Genomic DNA, 21,539 nt, shown 5'->3' with positions numbered 1-21,539 from the left:
CCTGTTAATAGATTACAGCTATTTAAAAGAACAATGTTTGGATACTGAAAAATCAGACATGCATTCATGAACAAAACGAAACTCACATGAAGATAAATGGAAAATCAGAAGAGCAAAGTACCAGTGTAGAAAATATTATACTAACTTGAATTCATTTTTTTGAACATGTCATATTCAATATCATTCTTCTGAAGTGTTTCATTTGGCTCATCAATTTTGGTCATAATACTAGCCTAGAAGAATAAAAATTTCTCAATGACCATGTTTGGAAAATGAGGTGGGGAAAATGTGGCCAAATAAAGGTACATGAGGTATTTTGTTGCTTTGTACCTAATGTATTCTCATTCAATAGTTGTTGAATTTCTTCTTCCCATTGTAGCTTACCCCAGATTTAGCTGGTTTATCCCCAGGAAGTGACTAAATTAGAGCCCTCTTTCTTGAGTGTGGTTTTCTTTCTCTGGATGAACTTCAAAAGGAGCAGGAGGTCCGAGCCTGGAGTTGAATCTTTCTGTAACAGTGACGCATTGGAACAAAGAGACGTATCACTTGAAGCAGCTACAACATTCAGAAGAGTAAAAATTAGCAGTTAATGTTGTTTAAGGAGTGGTTAGCAAGAGGGTTGATGACAATATTTTGGGAATCCTGGCTGAGTGTTTAGGATACTGTTATTTAGAAGACATAAATCATAGGAGCTTTTAAAGCTTTCAGGCCTGGCCCCAATTAAAATTAGTAGGTAGCTCACTATTATCAATTGAACTACCATTACGTGCCTGGCATTGTACATCTCATCTCAGTTAATCCTCCAATTTTCTGCAAGGTGTGTATTATTATTCTATTTTTGCAGGAAAGCAAAATAAGCCTCAAGAAACGTAGTGAGTTAGCCCAATTAGTGGCAGAGGGTAACTTTAACCAAGGCTGTCTGGGTTTAGTTTTCCTGCTTCACTATGATGCTTCATCTTCCATAGATCTGTCCAGGTCCTACTATGAATTCTTTTTTTTATTTAGAGCTCTCATGGTGGTTGTGATGGTTAGTGGGATTCAAAGATACTCATGTAAGTAAGGGTGAGGGTTTTAATGTGTTAATCCTGCCAGGAATACAGTACAATATTTATATTTCAAAGGCAAACACTGGGAATTGGCAATGTTTAACATAAAGGAATTTATAACTATTAGTGAGCTTCACTCACTGAAGAGATATTCCTGGGGGGACAACTAAAGGATCTTACAAACAATTCTCAAATGATACTAGAGTCAGATTTCTGTACGCTTTTCCTTCCTTTCCCTGTTTATTATTTCTATTCTTTAGCTATCTACGGCTTCTCAAACTATTTCTCAATCCACTATCATCTCTCTACACTTCAGATAAATGTTGCTTTAATACAAAATATTTTAGTTCCTAAAAGTTCCCTTCAGTTTTTAGTTTATAAAAATTATTAAAATTGCGGAGGATGTTTTTTTAAAACTACATTACTGAATGGACATAGTGTAAGTTTTTAGGTAGGAAGCTCTCCTGGTGTTCACTTCATGCTTGGAGTTCAGAAAGTTCAGCAGTTTGTCTAGGAATGTCTTCTAACAAATGTGCAAGTAGGAGCCCAATCTGCCCTGGCAGTTGGAATTATCCATCTTTTCTTCAATTCAAGAATATAATCTGCTATTGTTTTTTATTATTTACTTCCTTCCATTTTCTTGTTTTACTTTATCTGTAGCATCTTTTAGATGGATATAGAATCTCTGACTCTATTGTATATATTTTTTTCCAAAGTCATTGAGATATAACACTGTATTAGTTTAGGTGTACAATATAATGATTTGCTGTATGTATATATTGAAAAATGATTACCATATTAAGTTTAGTTAAAATACATCACATCCCATAGCTACAATTTTCTTCTTGTAATGAGAGCTTTTAAGATCTACTCTCTCAGCAACTTTTAAATACACAATGCAGTTGATTTTTTTTTTTTAAATGTCAAATCCAAAAAAGAATTGCCAAGCCCAATGTCAAGGAGCTTACCCCTTGTGTTTGCTTCTCAGAATTTTATGGTTTCAGATCTTATGCTCATGTCTTTAATCAATTTTGAGTTGACTTTTTTCATAAGGTGTAAGGCAAGGGTACAGCTACTTTTTTTTTTTTTTTTTTTTTGCATATGGCTGTCCAGGTTTCCCAGTACCATTTATTAAAGAGACTATACCGTTTCCATTGGATATTCTCAACGTTTTTGTCAGAAATGAATTTATCATGATGTATGGACTTACTTCTGGGCTCTCTATTTTGTTCCATTGATCTATGTGTCTGTTTTATGCTGATACCACACTGTTTGTAATACAATTTGAAATCAGAAAGTGTGACGTCTCCAGATTTGTTCTTCTTTCTCAAGATGGCTTTGGCTCTTTGGGGTCTTTTGTTGTTACCTACAAATTTTAGGATTGTTAGATTTTTGAGAAAAATGCAACTGGAATTTTGATAGGGATTGCACTGAATTTGCAGATCATTTTGCATGGTATGGACATTTTAGCAATATGAATTCTTCTAATCCATGAGCATAGAATATTCTCTCCAGTTATTTGTGTCTTCAATTTCTTTCATCAATATACTATACTTTTCAGTGTAAAAATCTTTCACCTCCTTGGTTAAATTTATTCCTACATATTTTATTCTTTTTGGATGCATTTGTAAATATAATTGTTTTCTTTATTTCGTTTTCAGATAGCTCATTGTTAGTGCATAGACATGCAATTTATTTTTTTTAATTGATTTTGTATCCTGAAACCTAACTGAATTTATTAGTTCTAATAGTTTTTTGATGAAGTCTTTGGGATTTTTTATATATAATATGATGTCATTTGCAAATAGAGACAATTTTACTTCTTTCTGCTTTGGATGCCTTTTAGTTCTTTTTCTTTCCTAGTTATTCTGATTAGGACTTTTAGTAATACGTTGAATAAAAATGGCAAGAGTAGGCATCCTTGTCTTGTTCCTGATCTTAGAGGAAATGCTTTCAGCTTTTCACTGTCGCGTCTGATATTAGTGGCAGGCTTGTAGTATACAGCCTTTATTGTGTTGAGGTATGTTTCCTCTATACTCACTTTGTTGAGAGTTTTAAACATGAATAGAAGTTGAATTTTGTCAACTGCCTTTTTTCTGCAACTATTGGGATGATCATATGATTTTTTTCTTTCATTTTGTTAATGTAGTATATCATATTGATTGATTTTCAAATGTGGAAACGTCCTTGCATCCCTGAAATAAATCTCACTTGATAATGGTGTATGATCCTTTTCATGTATTGTTAAATTTGATTTGCTACTATTTGGTTGAGAATCTTTACATCTATATTCATCAGAGATATTGGCTTATAATTTTCTTTTCTTATGGTGTCTTTTTGTGGTTTTGATATCGGGTTAATGCTCCTTTGTAAAGTGTGTTTGAAAATGTTTCTTCCTCTTCTTTTTTTTTTTTTGGAAGTGTTTGAGAAGGATTGGTATTAATTTTTCTTTAAGTATTTGGTAGAATTCGTCAGTGAAGGCATCTGGTCCTGGACTTTTGTTTCTTGGATGATTTTTGATTACTGATTCAATTATCCTTATTAGTAATTTGCTTTTCATATTTTCTATTTCTTCATGATTCAGTCTTGCTTGGTAGGTTGCATGTTTCTAGGACTTTGTCCATTTCTTCTCGGTTGTTCAATTTGTCGGCATGTGATTGTTACTAGTAGTTCTTATGATCCTTCGTATTTCTGTGGTATCAGTTGTAATGTCTCCTTTTTCACTTACAATTTTGTTTACTTGAGTCCTCTTTCTGTTTTTTGGTAAGGCTACCTAAAGATTTGTCTATTTGGTTTATCTTTAAAAAAAACAGCTCTTAGTTTAATGGGCCTTTCTATTGCCCTTTTGTCTCTATTTCATTTACTTCATCTCTGATCGTTGTCACTTATTTCCTTCTACTAACTTTGAGCTTAACTTTTCCTCTTTTTCCAGTTCCTTGAGGTGTAAAGTTAGGTTGTATATTTCACCTCTATCTTTCCTCTTAAGAGTGGAGTTTATCACTCGAACCTCCCTCTTAGAACTGCTATTGGTCTGTCCCATAAGCTTTGGTATGTTTCCATGTTCATTGGACTCAAGATTTTTAAAAAAATTCTCTTTAGAGTTCTTCTATGACTCAATGGTTGTTCAGCAGCATATTTAATCCATACATTTTTGTGAATTTTCAAGTTTTCTTCTTGTAATTGATTTCTAGTTTCATACGATTGTGGTCAGAAAAGACGCTTGACCTATTTAAGTCTCCTAAATGTATTGATTTTTTTTGTGGCCTAAAATATAGGCCACTATGCTGGACAATGTTCCATAGGCACTTGAGAAGAATGTGTATTCTGCTGCTATTGGATGGAATGTTCTGTGCACTGTTAGGTTCATCTGGTCTAAAGTGTCATTTAAATACGATGTTTCCTTGTTGATTTTCATGCCCAGATTCTGGAGATGGTTAATAGTGATGTCAGAATTTTAAACCATGTTCTCTCTCTAGAGCCCACAATAAAAAGAATTTTAGATGTCCCTGTGAATGTTGTCCTCTGGTGTTACTAACATAATTATGATGTGTTCCACAGCAAAAGTCATTTTACAGATATAATTAAGGTTTCTCATCAGTTAATCTTAAGAGGAAAGTTATCTGAGTGAGACTAATAGAATCACACAAACCCTTTAAAAACATAAGTGTTCTCTGGCTGGTGGCAGAAGTCCCAGAGATTCAGACTGTAAGAAGGACGCTGTACACCATTGTTGCTTTAAAGACTGAGGGACTCACATGAGAAGGAATGTGGTCCTATGGAGGCGCTCACAGTGACATCTGGCTGACAGACAGCAAGGAGACGGGAAATCTCAGACCAACAACCACAAGTAGGTAGATTTACTGCCAACGATCCGGATGAACTTGCAGGAGAATTCTTCCCAGAGTTTCCCAGCCACCTTGATTATGGCCTTGGGAGATTCTGAGCGGAGAACCCAGTTGAGCCACATTGGACTTATGACCTACAGAACTATGAGCTAAGCTAATAAACGGGTACTGTTTAAGACAGCAAGTTTGAGGTAATTTGTTATGCAGCCTAGAAAACTGATACAGGGCTTATATGATTAACCCTGACAATTACAAAGGGCTCTTTCTCTGTAAGACCCCATATGAAGTGCCCCTCACTTCATCTTCTTCACTCACCTTGGGCTCCTTCTGGCTTTCCTAGTTTGCAACTGAACTGGCCTTTTTCCAGTTTTTGATATACATCATTCCTTCTTCACTTAGGACCAATGTGTGTGCTTTTCCCTCTGCTGGAAAGTTCTCCTATCAACCTACTCCCTCCTTCTAGCCAACTCCTATTCATCCTTCAGAATAGATAAAACATCACTTCCCCCCGTGAAGACTCATCTGATGCCTTAGACTAGGCTGAGCCCTCTCACAAGACCCTCTATTTTGCTTTCTTAGCCTCTGTACCATTTGCAAATATATGTGTGTGATTTCTGTCCATAAATATTTCAGTTGATCACCTTTGTATTCTCAATCACAGCATCCTGTGAACAACCATCAAAACAAGTTTCTCAATTTAATTTTTATATTCAGTCATTTGCTTTTCTCTTTATTAAAGGTCTTTTCTACTTAGACTCTAAGTTTGTTGAGGACTAGCCCCCTGTGCCTGTGCTTACTATTGCATTCTCAGAGCTTAGCTCAGTTCTAATCAGAGCTGGCATTTGATAAACTACCTCAACCAATGAATGCGGAAACTAAGTGAAAACTATGCAATTTACACACACACACACACACACACACACACACACACACGATATGTACTCTTGTCAACTCTGTTATGGAGCCAAGTATGGACTCATCTTTGTATTCACTCTTTGCTTTGAATTGTTTTTCTGCCAATTAAAAAGAAAATGTGAAAAAGGTGGCTGTAACTGGTTAAAATAATAAGACAACTTACTGGATTACTGCATGAGCAATCTGTATCATGCTCACTATATTTCAACCATTCAGCTGTTTACAAAACTAATAAGTGAGCTTTTAAAACATTTAGAAAAGAGGTGTAAATTGTGACCATGGGGGGAAATCAGTACTGGGCTAGAAACTAGGGAAACTTGAGTTGAACTTTGGCTGGGATGGGGCTATTATTAACCTCTCCAGGTCTGTTTGTCAAATTCGAGTTTGAGACTAGAGGTATATGAGGTTCATTTTTTGAATCTAATTTTCCAAAGTCGTACACCTACAACTACTTCATTTGGCAATACTATTTTGAAGTTATTATTTCCTAGAGGTAACTTGTATATGATTTTTAAAAATCTATAAGACATAATTTTTATGGACATACCTCACTTAATAGTAAGGAATGGATGCGTTCCAGTAATGCTGGCATTAATTTGAGTTTTTATTAAGGAACTTTACTTTTCCTAGATCTCTGCTAGCCAATTCTAGATATGACTCACTGGAAACACTATCCCAAATAGTATTAATGGTAATACTAAAATATTAATAAATACTAAGTATGTAGGAATAAAAATTAGACACAATAAAATGAAATATATACAATAATAGTTTCTACATAACATTCATGCTTATAGAATTTTCAATTCCTTAAGCTTGAGAAAGCTGGCCCATTTTTTCCAGTGGTTTCAAATTACCATACCACATACTACTTTTAAACCAAAGCAATTCTGACCATTTTCCCATAACAAACATTTTTTCCAGTCTCTTTTGCTCAATTCTATTTAGTAATCCTGACACAATTGTAAAATCTATTTCTTCAGTCATGTATTTGACAGGCATCTACTGATGTTCCACTTTTTGCCAAGCAAGAGAACATATGAGCACAACGGAAGGGACTTAACTTAGTCATATTGACCCTTTTTGTGAAGTGTATTCTGAGATGAGTCACTGTCTCCCACCAAGCTAATATCTGAAAGTTATGAAGAAATGTGTAAATTTATAAATATTGTATTTCTTGCATTAGCTCAACTTATAAAGCTTATGACGGGGACTTCAGGGATTCTGAGAAAGAAACCCACAAAGTCCATGGAGTAGGTAAGAAAGTCAGAAAGTATCTTCTGTTAGCAATATACGCTTTTGTAACATGCAGACACTGCCTGCAACTTGTGCTGTCATAATCCTGATAGAGCAGGTAGGGACAATTGGCGACAGAAAAGAGTAAAGAGAAGGCATGTTCAGAGCCCTGATGCAGTGGGAGGATTTGGATGACTGAAAAGCAAGAGTCTGATGTGGAGAATAAGAGTGGGAATGGTAAAAAAGGATACCATGCATAAACTTTTTAGTGTTTCTCCTCTCCTCTACCCATAAATAAATAGTGCCTCTACAGTTGAGCATTTCCATTCTAAACAGTTATAGGAAAGAATGTTTGTGTGTGTGTGTGTGAATATAAGTATAAAAGTGAATATATACTTCAAGGAATTACAGACTGTGATCGGACGGCACTGTATTTTAACGTTCTAGATGCCGACTTGCTTGTACTTGCTCTTAATTCAATGGTTGTGATTTCCCTGTTGCTCCTGTTCCTCTATTGATTTTAGAGACGAGGTTATTTGCGGGAACATATATTCACTTTTGTACTTACAAATGAATTGATGTGAAACATGTTAAGTTTATTGAATCTTTTCTTTATATCAGACCCCTTTCCTAGACAGTGTGGAATTTTTTGGAAAGCATTAAATTATGCTTAGCCGGTGAGGATTAACTGTCTCAAGTTTAAATGGAGAAAAAATATATAATTTTAAAGCATTCAGAATGTTTCATGTCTGTTACACATCAGTAGAGGAACTGGAATTCAAGTGCATGATACATAGAAAATGTTGTGAAATGGCCTAACTCTGAATTCCGAATTGGAATAGTCCTTGGGTCTTCTAGTCTACGAGAAGGACGCCCCTATTGATGTTCACTGTGGCCGACTAAACTGAAAACATGGTTAACATTTGTTCTCTCTAAAGAGAGTATCTTAATAGTATAAATTTGTTGGTTTGAAATTTTCTCGATCTAGCAATCTCTTCCACACAAAAGTTATAATTGTTATTTGATATACAATCTTAATTCTAATATCACTCTAATTTTTAATTTTTCAGTAGAGGTAATTCCACAATAAAAATAATACATGTACACCATGACAATTTTTGAGACTATAGAAAAATAAAGGGCTGGGGGCAGGGGGCAGACAGGGAGAATTCCCATGGGTTTTTTACATTTGGGTTCAACCTAGCTACCTTGTCACATTTGAAATTGCATAAAGGCGGCAGCCAAAGCCTAAGGGGTTTGTGCTTTGTATCATCTGTGAAACACTTAGTATAAGAAACGCTCCTTCAAGGATTGCAAATTGCAAAGTACATCAGATTATGTGCTGTTGTCATTTTCTATTTGACAACAGGTTGTGGCTGCTCTTTTTTTCGGTGGCTGTTATTTTCTTGTTGGTCCTGTCCCTCTATTGACTTTAGAAGAATAGTCCTTTAGCTATTTAAATGAATGCAAAGAAATGTTTGTAAAGTAAAATGCTATAGCATCACAGGATGTGAGGACAATCGGATGGTAAGAAACACTTATGAGTTGCCTTACTTGGACCGAGATTTGATTCACAGAACTATCTGACCTGCATGAAGAGCTTTGCAAGCTGGTGGAAGAGAAAAGCCCAGCACTTCTGCAGATGCAAAGTTCTTTCCAGTTATGTTCCTCTGTATTTCAGAGGTACAGGGAGTCTCCATAGAAAGCCCCTATGCAAATTTCTCTATATTTGCTTATGTTGTAAATTAGGAGTAAAGCTGATATATCAAGCTCAAGGTATAAGTCTTATAGCAATTGCAGTGTATTTTTTATATTAGGCTTCTCCTTGGTTTGGTAATAAAACCAAAAATCAGTAATTAAGACACAACATTAATAAGTCCCATGGCTAATTTCCCTTCAAATTCAAAGACATTCCAAGAAGAAAATGAACTTTGGATTTTGGCATGCCTATACCCTCAAAGTAGCTGAACTACAGATTTTTAAATTGTCTTTTGGAAATAATTGACTCTAAGCTAGAGATTTTGTTGGCTAAATTTTGTCCCAAAGCCATTTTTTAAACTACTGAGTTTTTAACTACTGAAAACAAAGTGTAATAAGGAAAGTGCTGATGACAGTATAATTTACAAGAGTGGTGTTTGGGGGCTTCTTAAACTACAACATTGAACTGGGAATTAGGAATCCTGGGTTCTCTCATTGGTCTTGCTACAGACTCCCTTTGTAACCTTAGGTGAGTCACCTGACCTTTTTTGTGACTTGGCACTTCATGGAAGCCCTCTGAAAGAGACTGTAACTTTAAGCTAAGGAGATGGAAGGTGCTGTGAAGGTGCTGAGTATCGTAGCTTTTCCACAACTCTCTGATTTTACTTTTCATGAAGATTATTAACATTTGGCAGAGTCGTTACTTGACAAGTTATTATCCGATTCAAATCCAGGAGTTAAAGTTTAAACTTTTTATACCAAAAGTCAAGTCTCTTGCGCTTTATAGAAACCCCAGATACCACATGGTAACAACAACAACAACAAAAAAGATCATGAATTTTATTTGAAAAGCCTCTTTTCTGGCACATAGGCTGTGCATTATAATGAAATATTCCATTGAAACGTCTGCTCTGGCACTGCGAATGGAGAAAACTCGTGTGTTTGTATACTCTGTGAAGTTGAACAACAATTTCTAACATATGTTAGGAGAGGCTGCCCTCTTTGGAGATGGGAAAATGGATAGCTCCAGAGGGAAAAGAAAACCGAGCGCTGAAAAGTTTTTGTTAATCTTTTACTGGTGAAACAGAACTGGGAACAGAGAGCCTCTCGGCTGCGGGGAAGGCTGGAGCCAAAAGGCCCAGCCCACAGGAAATGAGCGCTGTCCTCCTCAGTGAGGCTACTTAAGCAGAGAGAAAACATTTACAGTACTTGTAATTACGATGGTTTTCGGCACCTAAATTATCATAAATCACATTTATAAAAGCCATCTTCGCACCAGTCAAAGTTTGAAAGCTGCAAAATATATTCAGCTGGTGGGTAGTTTGAAACGGTGGTACATATGTTTGGAATAAATACATGTTATAATTATGGTTTTTAATACTGGGAGGTTTCTTATGAGGATTTATACTCACATACTGATGATAATGGAGTACATTGTGAACATAATAAAGTGGTGATGGGTGGTATTTGTTCCGGCATTTCTACAAAATACTGCCTCTAAGTCTAAGGGGTATGTTTCTGTGTAAATCCCCATACATCAAGATAAAAATATACTTCTCAGTCTATTTCCTGGAGCAAGCTACCTAGAGAGAAAATACCTGCATTTTCACAACCAATTCATGGATCTTAAAACATAATTATGTCTTATTGCATTGTTGATCCCAGAGCAGTATTTGAATTAAAAAGGAGTGCCAATAGAATTGGTAGAAAGTAAAAGAGCTCTATTTTATAGTGAAGAGCATGGTGGAGTGAAATCTAGTTTTAATAAAAGACTAGTATCATAATAAACAGATGAGTCTAACTGGTAATTAGAGTTTTTATTACCTATGTATTACCTAACACCAAAGCCAGCCCTACCAAGTATAAGATGGAGGAGGGAGATTGTAATGAATAGAAGTTTGGCAGGGTCTTGGAGGAATCTGAATGAATTATTTTCATACTTGTGGCATTTTGGATAACTATATTTTGGGTTGTGAGGGTCTATAATAACCTTTCATTCAATTATTCACTCATTCAACAAATATTTCCTAAGAACCTCTTATATGCCAGGTGCTAGCCTAGCCCTTGAAGCCAGACATATGAGTAAGTTGGCTTCTTCCTTTGAGGAATTTCTGTTTTGAGAGAAATGAAGTCATAAACAAATAATTACAATGTATTATGTGCACTAATAATAGAGGTGTGAATGTAATTTTTGACTTGATGGGCACTTCTATTGTAAACACTGCAATAGATGACATATCCTGAGGATGTGTAGCTGCTGGGGACAGGTCAGTGATTGTGGCAGCCTAGGTAAGGAACTTGTTTAAAACTGAGCTTGGTCAGCAGATTCAGAATGATATCCTGTAGCTCCTGGTCTTGCTTCATTTCCATAAGCATTTAGAAAATGTGGATCTCTTCTTACTGCTAACGCATATATTCCACAGGATCCCTTTCCTATATTGAAACTTTGTGCCTTAGACCAGAAAATGTGATTAGACTGCTGAGTTAACAGCTTACTCTGGGAATGCAGGGCCTCATCACAGTAAAACAGGCAGTAATCACGTATTATATCAGGATTTTACTCTCTCTCCAAATATATCTACCTCCATGTTTCTACTTCCATAACCCTTCCATGTTAGAAAATTCTATTTTATAGGTTTCATTCCATTTTTCATTCCTGCTTACCTATAATTCATTTACCTCTTAGTATGATTAACCTTCAGATCCTTTCTTTAGAGCGGATTTTGACTGGGAATGAAAGTTAAAAGGGTGTAGGGAGGGAGAAGAAAGAAGGGGATGATGCTCAAAAGGGAGCCTGTGCAGGGACACCAGCCTGCAGGTTCTGAAAATAAGCCCCACCTACACGGTTGGCGTGAAGGTGGCTTGTGGGTGGGCATGCCCTCCTTTCAGGTTGCTAGGCCCAAGGCACACTGAGAGGTTGACATCAATACCTTCTGTTTCGGAACATCTTCCTTGTTATTTTTTATTTTTTTATTTTTTTTTAAGCAACATTACTACGGTATGTTTAAGAGTAGCACATCTCTTCAACAGCCGTTAGAGAAACATGTAAGAATCAGTATGTGTCAGGTACTGTGCTAAGACCTGGAAATAAAACGGAGAGCAAAACAGCACTGTGCTCTTATGAAGTTTATAATCTGGTGGAGAAGACTGTGACTAAGTGCTCAGCAGGAAAGGAACACAATTCCATGATGTAGCAGCCAGGAAAATGCATCATGTAGAACTCTTCTGATGGGATGCATACTTGACTGATGGCCCATTGCTGCACATCTGGATCCATCCCCACCTCGGCACTAAGACTTCACTTCCCAAGCACTGCTCCTCCCAGTGTGTGAGCACAGCAAACCCGTTCCTGCAACATACACCATGGCTTATTCTCCGATCTTGTAGAAATAGAAGAATGGTGGGTGGTTGCCAGAGGCTGAGGGATGGGAGAAATGGGGAGAAGTTTGTCATAAGGGCATACATTTCCAGGCAGAAGATGAATAATTTCTAGGGAGGTAATGTACAGGGTGATGACTATAGTTAGCGATACTGTATTGTATACTTGGCAAATGCTATGAGAATAGAGCTTTAATGTTCTCCCCATAACAATAACAAAATGGTAATCGTGTGGGGGGAAGGATGTGTTAACTAACCTTATTGTGGTCAGTACTTCACAATATAGACACGTATTGAATCATCACATTGAATACCTTAACCTTATACGTTGTTATATGTCAATTGTGGAAAAGCTAGAGGAATCCCAGCAACTTGATGGAAACTTTCTTAGAACTTTGCTGAGGTCTGAGGCTCTGCCTGTCCAATCATCCTTACTTCCCCCCTCTCATTCACAGGAGTCCGACTGTGTACCAGGATCTGAGACTCTCCCTGTCTTCTCCAGCTCCTTCCCCTTTATCCTTCCCGGGCATCTCTTAAACAGCTCATGCTTTGTGTCTGCCTGTTGGAGGACCTGAACTAACGAGTGGTGTCTTTCTCGAGTCAGCTGAGAAAACCAGCAGCAAGATGGGGATCGGAGACTGTTTACTCACCACCAGGCAAAAAAAAAAAAAAAAAAAAAGCCTTCCTTAGTGGCATGTGGGACACAGATAGTCCCTAACACATGGTGGTGGCTCAGTTGGTAAGGATGTCACTGGTGGTTAGCTGAGGAAATGTCCTGGTGAAGGGAGCACCAATGGAAGTGCAACACTTCAAGTATTTGACAAAAAGTGGGAAGAGGGAGTGGCGACGCCTACCAGGGCAGTGGAGTTGACTAGATACTGCACAATTATTTTATACCCTGCAGAGGGATAACAAGAGAATGAGGGCCGTTAAGGAGGTTAAAGATTAAGTGTGAGAGCCAGAAGTCCTCTTTAGGTAGTAGTTTACAGAGAGAACTTCAGCTCCTCAATGGAATAGCCTACACAGCTGAGCGGCAGATGTGGGATCTGATAGAGTTCCAGTGCTTCTGAGATATATTTGACGTTTGAGTGCTCAGCCAAGGCAGTCTCTTATGCTAAAGTCAGGGTCCTGATCAGGAATACGATGATTTGGGCCCAAAACATCGGATAGGGACATCTGGATGAATGCCCCCAAGAATGTTGGCTCTGAAGACCTCTCTGAACCCTCAGAGATTACATAGGTACCCCACTCCTTCCTAGTAAGAGCTAGCATGTCTCACATGTTAGAAGACATAACAAGACCTCATTCCTGAAAGGCAACAGGTGTTCTTCTGAGGAGTTCCTTCCACCTCCTCTTCTTGTTGTCAGGTCACAAAGCATAATTGCCTAGGGGATATGCTAGGCCTGATGAAAGAGAAAGGAGATTATACACTGAAGAAGTGGTAGGAACTAGACAGCACATACCATCAGTGGTTATAGAAGCACCATGGGACTGGATTTTGAAGGAGTTTGGCCAAGGGGCCAGAATATATGACAATAAGAAAAGATTCATTGACTTTGGGACACTGGATTTAGCATACTGGCAAGGACCCTGGGGGACAGGACACATTTACTGTTAGCATGGCTCTTATAAGTGTAGAGGAAGTGTTGGTGAATGTTGAGTGGAATGGAAATGCCTGAGTTGTCCCAGCATATGATACAGGAAGGAATAAAGAGTCTGGTGGAAATAGTCATGCTGGAATAGATATATTACGTCAGGGCAAAAAACTTACTAAAGGATTGTGTTCAACGAGAGGGACCAGAGGACACACCACTTACCAAGCTGATGAGAGGGGTACCAGCTCACTAAATGTTCTGTGGTGACAAACTCCAGTGTGAGAATTGCAATGCAGGCCCCTGGGATTTGCGAACAGGGCCATGTCTTCTGCAACAGTGAATTATATGTTCTTTGATTAATAGCCCCTGCTATGTGACTCTGCCCTAGTAAAGACAAAATGCTTGACCATGGGACACCAAATGACTCTGCACCTAGAACTGCCCAATACTGGTTGTGTTCTGCCAGAACTATTAAGTCATGAATCCGATTGGCTCTGCGGCAGCGACAGTCTATCTTAAGCTGGAAATGGCACAGTCCAGATAAGCTGCTTGGGCAGGGAGCTCAGATTCCCTTGTCACCCAATACAGTCACATCAGGACTGCTCTTTTACTCATATTTTTAGCTGTATGCAGAGGAAGTGAGGGTGTATCCCGTACATCTGGAGGAGGAAAAAAACCTGAGTTTGGTTTACAGGTACGCTAAGCCAGTATTGGGGTGCCAGCTCAAAATGAATGGTAGCTGCGTTACAGCCACTTTCAGTGGTGTTCTTGAAAGACAGGAAGAGGGACAATCTGCCCTAAGGGTGGAGCTACAATCAGTTCATTTGTTCATCTAGGTGCAGCAACTGCCTATTGATGTTACAATATGAATAAATCGGTGACTAAACACAGAGCACAGGAGACATTGAACACCATATGATAATGATTTGTATTGGCAAAAAAAAAATCAAATTATTGCAGAAGTTGAATATGTAGAACTTCTAGTCTAGTAGACAGAAAACTTGAATAAGACAGAATGGAAAATTTTGCCCAACCTCTATTATGCCAGTTCCACAAAAAGAGGACTCCAAATGGGCTGTCAGATTATTAGTTTACATAACGTGCCTTCTGTTAGAATAAAGTATTCAATGAGGTCTTTACTCCAATGCATAAGGTAGACCAAGTTGTGGCAAAACTAAAGTCAGAGTAGAAAATGCATTTTGTGAGAATCTACTTTCCCACAACTCAGAACAAGTATTGAAGGAAACAATTGAAAGGAGATGACAGAAGCTCTTTTGGAATAAAAACGTCTACCTACCTCAGAATACTTTGCCAAGTGAGTAGAGATGTTTAGCATTAATGGCACATTTATCTCAACAACATTTTAAAGGACATTGTTGGTGCCATTTAAAACCAGTTTGCCCTCAACATTGGTCAAATTCTATCCTCTTCCTTTAAAATAAACTCTGCTGTAAGTAGACTATTAACAGATATGATGCTGTCTGACTTATTTGTAAGGCTATACATGTGATGAAAGGGAGAGCAGCATGTCTTTAAATGTACTAAAGCAAGAAAAAATAAATCAGGCTTACAAACGCTGCATCATAAATTATAATGTTGATATTTTTATTTTTCATGTACTTTACCCACCTATTAGAATAAGAAATATGTCATAAATGTATACTAAAGAAAAGTAGCATTATAAAACATATACTGTCCTATAATAAAAACTGGTGACATTTCTGGTTGGATTATAGGCATAGGTTTTTTTAAAAAAAATCACTGGTTATACTATTCTTGAGCTCTCAGAGCAAAAACATTCTGTAGGAAGCCAAGAAATATAATTTTAGTTGCAGTATAATTTTCCAGCTGTTGCAAATAAGCATATTTTGGCATGTTTCAGAACCAGTGAAATGTAAGAAAATATTAACCAGCTAATGGTTGAATTCATTTTTATTTTTAACGGCTGGGAGACAAGATTTACAAGCCACTGATTCTTATCTTATTTCACAGTACCTTTGTCACAAATAAAGCCAATAAATTGGTGTCATAAAATCCTAATGACTCTCTAAGATCTTTGGGACATGAGCATATAAAAATGACTCTCAGTGACCTGGACACATATCCTTGTTTTCCATTTCTTTGTGATAAAAAAAAAAAAGATGAAATATAAGGGTTGACTTTCATTCTGCAAGTAAAATCTCATCAAATAGTCAACAGCTGAGTATCAACCAATATCAACTGCAAGTACAAACTTACCATTTTTGCAGAAAATAGCCCAAATTAGATCCATCTGAACAATGGTCACAGCTATTCACAACCCCAATCAACACTTGTGTCCATTTCCTAGCGGCTGACTGTAACACCACCAGCAAAGGGTAAAGCAAACCCATTTGGCAGTTTGGTGAAGCCTCTAGACTTCTCAGAATATTTTTAATTGTCATCTAAAGCATGTTTTAAAAGAATAAAGTAAAATACACAGTATTACAAAGGAAATCAATTACGGACGTATAACCAACACATATTTAAAGCAATTCTTTGTGAGGTAGTGACACAAGTGCTTCTTTATTAACGCATTAAATAAAAAGATCCAGCAGTGGGCCTAGTAACTACCATAATTTCAAAATGGGGATGAATGTAAATAATAATTTTGAAATATCTGAAGTAGCTGTACTGTGTTATGAAAATATCCGTGATTTCTATTAGTGTCAACATCACAGGTACTATATATGCTAATGTTGTTTACATGCATTTTTTAAGAAATGTTACTTCTCAGTTAGAGGTTAGTGAAAGTAATGATGTAATGGTCCAAATACATCAATGTTCTGAATTCTAGCCCTCGTGCAGAAAATGGATGGAATACTTCAATTATTTTCTCTGTGTCAGGCTTTGTGCAGGATCTTGTGCATTCACTCACATCATCTCATAGCAATTCTACAAGGTGGGGAACATTGACCCCACATTACAAAAGAGTCTCAGGGATGCAGAGGGCTTCTTACCCGAAGTCTGAGGTTCAAACCCAGGTGTGACTGATCCCTTGATCTTTTTGCTTTAAAATCCTGTTTTCCCAGTAGAAAATCTGTTCCTGATTAATAATCTTAGGCAAAACGCTTTTATTCCTCTATAGCAATTACTTGGCTCTTTGCTTCATTAAAATAAAGCATGTGTATGTTTATTTTAAATAAATTCAGAACCTTGGTAGGAAGAGGTAGAGTTAAACGGTAGACTAGTCATGTGTTTATTAATGTTCTAACTAACCTGAGTTCAAGCTTGTTCCTGAACTACCACATTTTATTTCCCTCTTCTCTTGCTAGTTCTAGTCCCTACATTAATTATCTAAATAGAAATGAAGGTTGGCATTTACTGTTCCCCCAAATGATAAACTTCATTACATTATAGTGACAAAAAGCTCTTTCATTTCATTCTCCTTTAATAACCAGCTCTCCATTTGTGAAGTGAGTGGGTAGCTCGATCCCAATAAGACCTCGACCTTCCCCAAGTCAAAAAGGAAGCCAACAGCTGCAGCTTGATCTTCCCAGAGTTTCCAACCTCAGCCTAGCCTGAGAGAGACAGTGCTTCTTCTAATAAGAGGTCATTCTGTCTCCCTGGGCTCATTACGAGCTCCTTCTGATCAGAGGCTGCTGGTTCTAAACAGTGCCAAATTATGTGAGGTGGTTTCTCTTACTATGTAGCACTGTCCACCGGGGATGGAACTGAGACCACTAAAATAATTCTGTGTGGTAGTCTAACTCATATTTAAGAGAAATATTTGGATACTTGGTGTATTTTTCACTTCAGGATAGAACTCCTAGCAATTCCCAGAAGAAATGGTTTATGTAACTTAGAGGAATCCTAAATGTGATAAATGTATCATATACACGTCTTGATGTCAAGCACAGAATTTATCCAATATAAGATCAGACAAGTTTAATAAACCACTTAAGTGTTATAAGGCATGCTTCATACTAGGATGAAACATGTCCCTATCTGTGGTTCAATGTACATGTTCTATCATTTTGAATATTAAATAAAAAAACCCTTATATAAATAATGTGAAAGGTCTGATTTAAAGCAACAAATGCTAATAAAACCAAATTGAAGGCTGACAGACCTTCCGTAACTCATGTCGATTGCTTAGGAAAGGTATACTAGAGAAGATATTAAAGATAGAGTCCTGGAATTTTCTTTAATAAGTCTGTTTAAAGTCATATTGAGTAGCCTAAATTTTTCAAAGGCAAATTCATTAAATTTGCAGAGTTATAAACATCAACAATTATAACATTAGGTTTACATCATCTGTTTTAATGACTAATTTTCCATCCTTGTTTTCCTGAAAATATGTATTTCTAAAAGATTGATTTTTAATTGTGCTTTAGTATGCCAGCTCTAGAGATATTCCTTACACTTATAATGAGTTGTGTTTCTGCTAGAAGTTCCTATAAGGAAACATTATTTAAACCAAACAAATCAATTTTTTTTCACATTATAACAATGGCAGAGTAGTGTGTTACATTGATTGAAAACTTGAAGCATGATTACTTATAGAAATGACCTTAAATAAAGCTTCTTCATTAAACTACCTTTAACAAATCAGGAGTTAAGAAAATACCTAGTTAGAGATAAGAATTTTTTTTTGATGTTTTTAAGAAAATTATCACAAGCACCTTTGAGAATATCTTTGAGAGACCAGGATTCTTTGATGAATTTTAAATAAATTGATTCAGCGATGTCAGTTTTGTTGTTCTCTTGTTTCTATCACATATGACCCTATGGCTAGCGTGGGCCTTAGGGCACCAAGTTCTTTATGTGTTCCAGACAGAAAGTCTTTCTGCTCTCTGGAACTGCCACCTCAGCACTTCCCGCCTCATCTTGTACCCTGATGTTATGTAAGGCATAACTACCTTTAAAATGCATGAACCAACCCTGATTTCCATTGAATTTTTCATCCTTTGATCCTTCATCATAATGTTGTTTCACTATGTCAAAAAGCTTCAAAGCTCTGGCTTGAGTAGTAGCCAAACTCAAAGCTGAATTATATCCTGACTTCACAAAATCTTAAATCTTTTCCATCTTAGCCTAAACTCTAGCAAGTTTATTTGAATTAACGGACAGCAACCATCACTAAATTACTTACAGTCATTTTAAGGGCCAGGTCTATAGTCAGAGCACTGGTTTGAGCTAATGAAACTAATGTTTTAAGGAAACAGAACAGAACGAGCACTTATAGAAAGGAGCATTGCTCTATAAAGTAATCCCTTTGGGAAGTCATATACTTAGGCCAATAATGTTGTTATTTCTCAAAACAATTTTGGAGATTTTCCTTTGGCCTTCAGAGAGAGAGGACTGGTGGCAAAGGTAAACAAGTTTTTATTTCTTTACAGCCGAGGAAGTACAAGTCGCAGGCTGCAGAATCAGCTGTGCAAAAAAAAATAAAAAATAAAAAAATGAAGCTTTATTTTCTTGAACTGAACTTGATTTCAATCTTATTCAACTCAGGTTAACATCAGTCAGTCATTTATTCAGCCAGTTCAGGATTTTCTTCCCACCCTTTTCTCCTTGGGTTGCCTCCAAGTTCTGAGGCTTTAAGTCATACCATGGTGTCCATGAGATAGGAGGAGACGATTGGTCCTCACAAATGATCCTTTATGCATGGTGGCACATACTGGTCTCTGGGCCAGTATGCATCCCTGCTGATGCATCTGGGATAGTATGCGTCCCTGCTGATGTCCTCAAGATGGGCTTGTTCTCCTCTGGACTCACTTCTAGTCCACATTCCTGGGAAGACTGTGAGGTTGTTTGCAGCTCTCCAAAGCCTGTCCTTGTCACCACTCTTGGGGAGGAAGGACAGGGAAGCACGGCAATGTTAGGATGGCCTCCTGTGCCACTCAGGGGCTCTGGGAGACGTGATGGAGCTGTATCACGCCCATCCTGCCCTGACATGTTCACTAGGCCTCTACTTTCCCTGCTGGTGTGCTGACCAAGGGTCTGGGAGGGAAGCAATGAGAGGCTTGCTACCTCTTCAGGTTCCACGCCGGAAATGAGGCACAGTGTTCCTTTGCTTGGACCCCCACCCGACTTGGGCATTCAAAATTTCTTTGGGGGTATAACATACCTCATACTTCGATCATCATTGCATTATCTTTCTTAATTTATTGCTTATAGCATCAACTGTATGCTCAGAGTCTTTCAGAATTGTGACTTTTAGTTCGCCAAACATTTTCTCTCAAACTATGCTCTGCCATGAGTTTCAAGGTGTCACAGGGTAGCGGTTAGGACCATGGACTCCGGAGCTAGACTCACTGGGATTGAATCCTGGCTCTACTGCACCCTAGTTTTAGGACCCTGGAACCCTCTCTGCCTCAGTTTCCTCATCTGTAAAAATAAGGATGACAATAGTAGTGCTTACCTCATGGAGTTGTTGTGGGTATTGAGTTAATATTTATAAAGTATTTAGAATGGTGCTTGCTGATAGTAAACATTATACATTATTAGTTACATTTAAAAAACAAAGTTATTAACCACAAAAGCTGAGTATTAGCTCTTTTTACCTTTGGCGCCTGATGTTCTCTGAGTGGGACAGAGGACAGGAGTAGGAGGAATATTTGGAGAAAGATGCTGTGATCGTTAATTTTGTGTGTCAACTCGATTGGGTCATGCTATGCCTCGATATTTGGTTAAATGTGATTGAGGGTGTGTTTGTGAGGGTATTTCTGTGTGAGATTAACATTTGAATCTATAAAATGAATAAAGCTCATTGCCCTCCCCAATGGGGGTGGGTCTCAGCCAATCCATTGGAAGCCTGAGTAGAACATAAAGGTGGAGAAAGGGAGAATTCACTCTCTCATGCCTGAATGTCTTTGAGCTGAGACATTGGCCTTCTCCTACTTTTGGACTTGGACTTGAACTGGAGCTGATATCACTGGCTCTTGAGGTTCTCAGGCCTTGGAACTCAGACTGCAGCTACATCATTGGTCTCCTGGGTCTCCAACTTGCTGACTGCAGATCATAGGACTTCTCAGCCTCCATAACTGTGTAAGCCAATTCCATCTAATAAATCTCTTTTATATATTTGTACAGTTGACCCTTGAACAATACAGGAATTAGAGGCACCAACCCCAGCATAGTTGAAAGTCCGCGTATAACTTTTGACTCCCTGAAAACTTTACTCTGGTTGTCCCTCAGTATCTGAAGAGGGTTGATTCCAGGACCCCCGTGGATACCAAAATCCATGGGTGCTCAAGTCCCTTTTATAAAATGGCGTAGATCAATGCGTACAGCTTGTCCTCCACATCCATGGATTCCCACCTGTCGATTGAAAAATACTGTTTTTTACCTGCAGTGGGTTGAATCCATGGATGCAAACCCCGGTGATATGGAGGGCTGACTCTATATATGTAGAAAAAAATCTTCATTAAATGGACCCACACATTTCAAACCTGTGTTGTTCAAATGTCAACTATATTCTTATTGATTCTGATTCTCTGAGGAACCCAGACTAATACAGAGGCATAGAATAATACTGTAAAATCTCACCTAGCCCTGATCATCTCAAAACTTTCTCTTCTTTTCTCTCATTCTCTCTTTCTTCCTCTCTCTCTCCCCATCTGTTTACTACCCATCCCCCAATTTTGCTTCATTTCCTTCTCTGCTCAGTTTAGTTTAGCTCATTCAAACTCTGCATAGTAATAAACAAAGGCAATACTGTGATGGGAATTTGAGGTCACTCATGATATTGGTACCTGAACATGACCTGACAGTTTCTGATCCCTGCAAGTTGTGGATGTCATGAGTTTATAACATAGGACACAATAGACTATGACTATTCAAGCCAACCTTACACATGTTGA

General features: G+C 37.7%; 1 pseudogene; it reads right to left on the bottom strand.

Annotated features, from left to right (window-relative positions):
• LOC109451152 (elongation factor 1-alpha 1) overlaps positions 1 to 19,776 on the bottom strand; it is a 55,209-nt pseudogene extending 35,433 nt beyond the window's left edge.
• Positions 19,777 to 21,539: the final 1,763 nt, after the last annotated feature.

The sequence above is a fragment of the Rhinolophus sinicus genome, linkage group LG04 (assembly GCF_036562045.2).
Source record: "Rhinolophus sinicus isolate RSC01 linkage group LG04, ASM3656204v1, whole genome shotgun sequence".
In the NCBI taxonomy this organism is placed as follows: Eukaryota; Metazoa; Chordata; class Mammalia; order Chiroptera; family Rhinolophidae; genus Rhinolophus; species Rhinolophus sinicus.
Note: the sequence above shows the minus strand (reverse complement) of the source record. Positions and strands in the feature narration are given on the sequence as shown.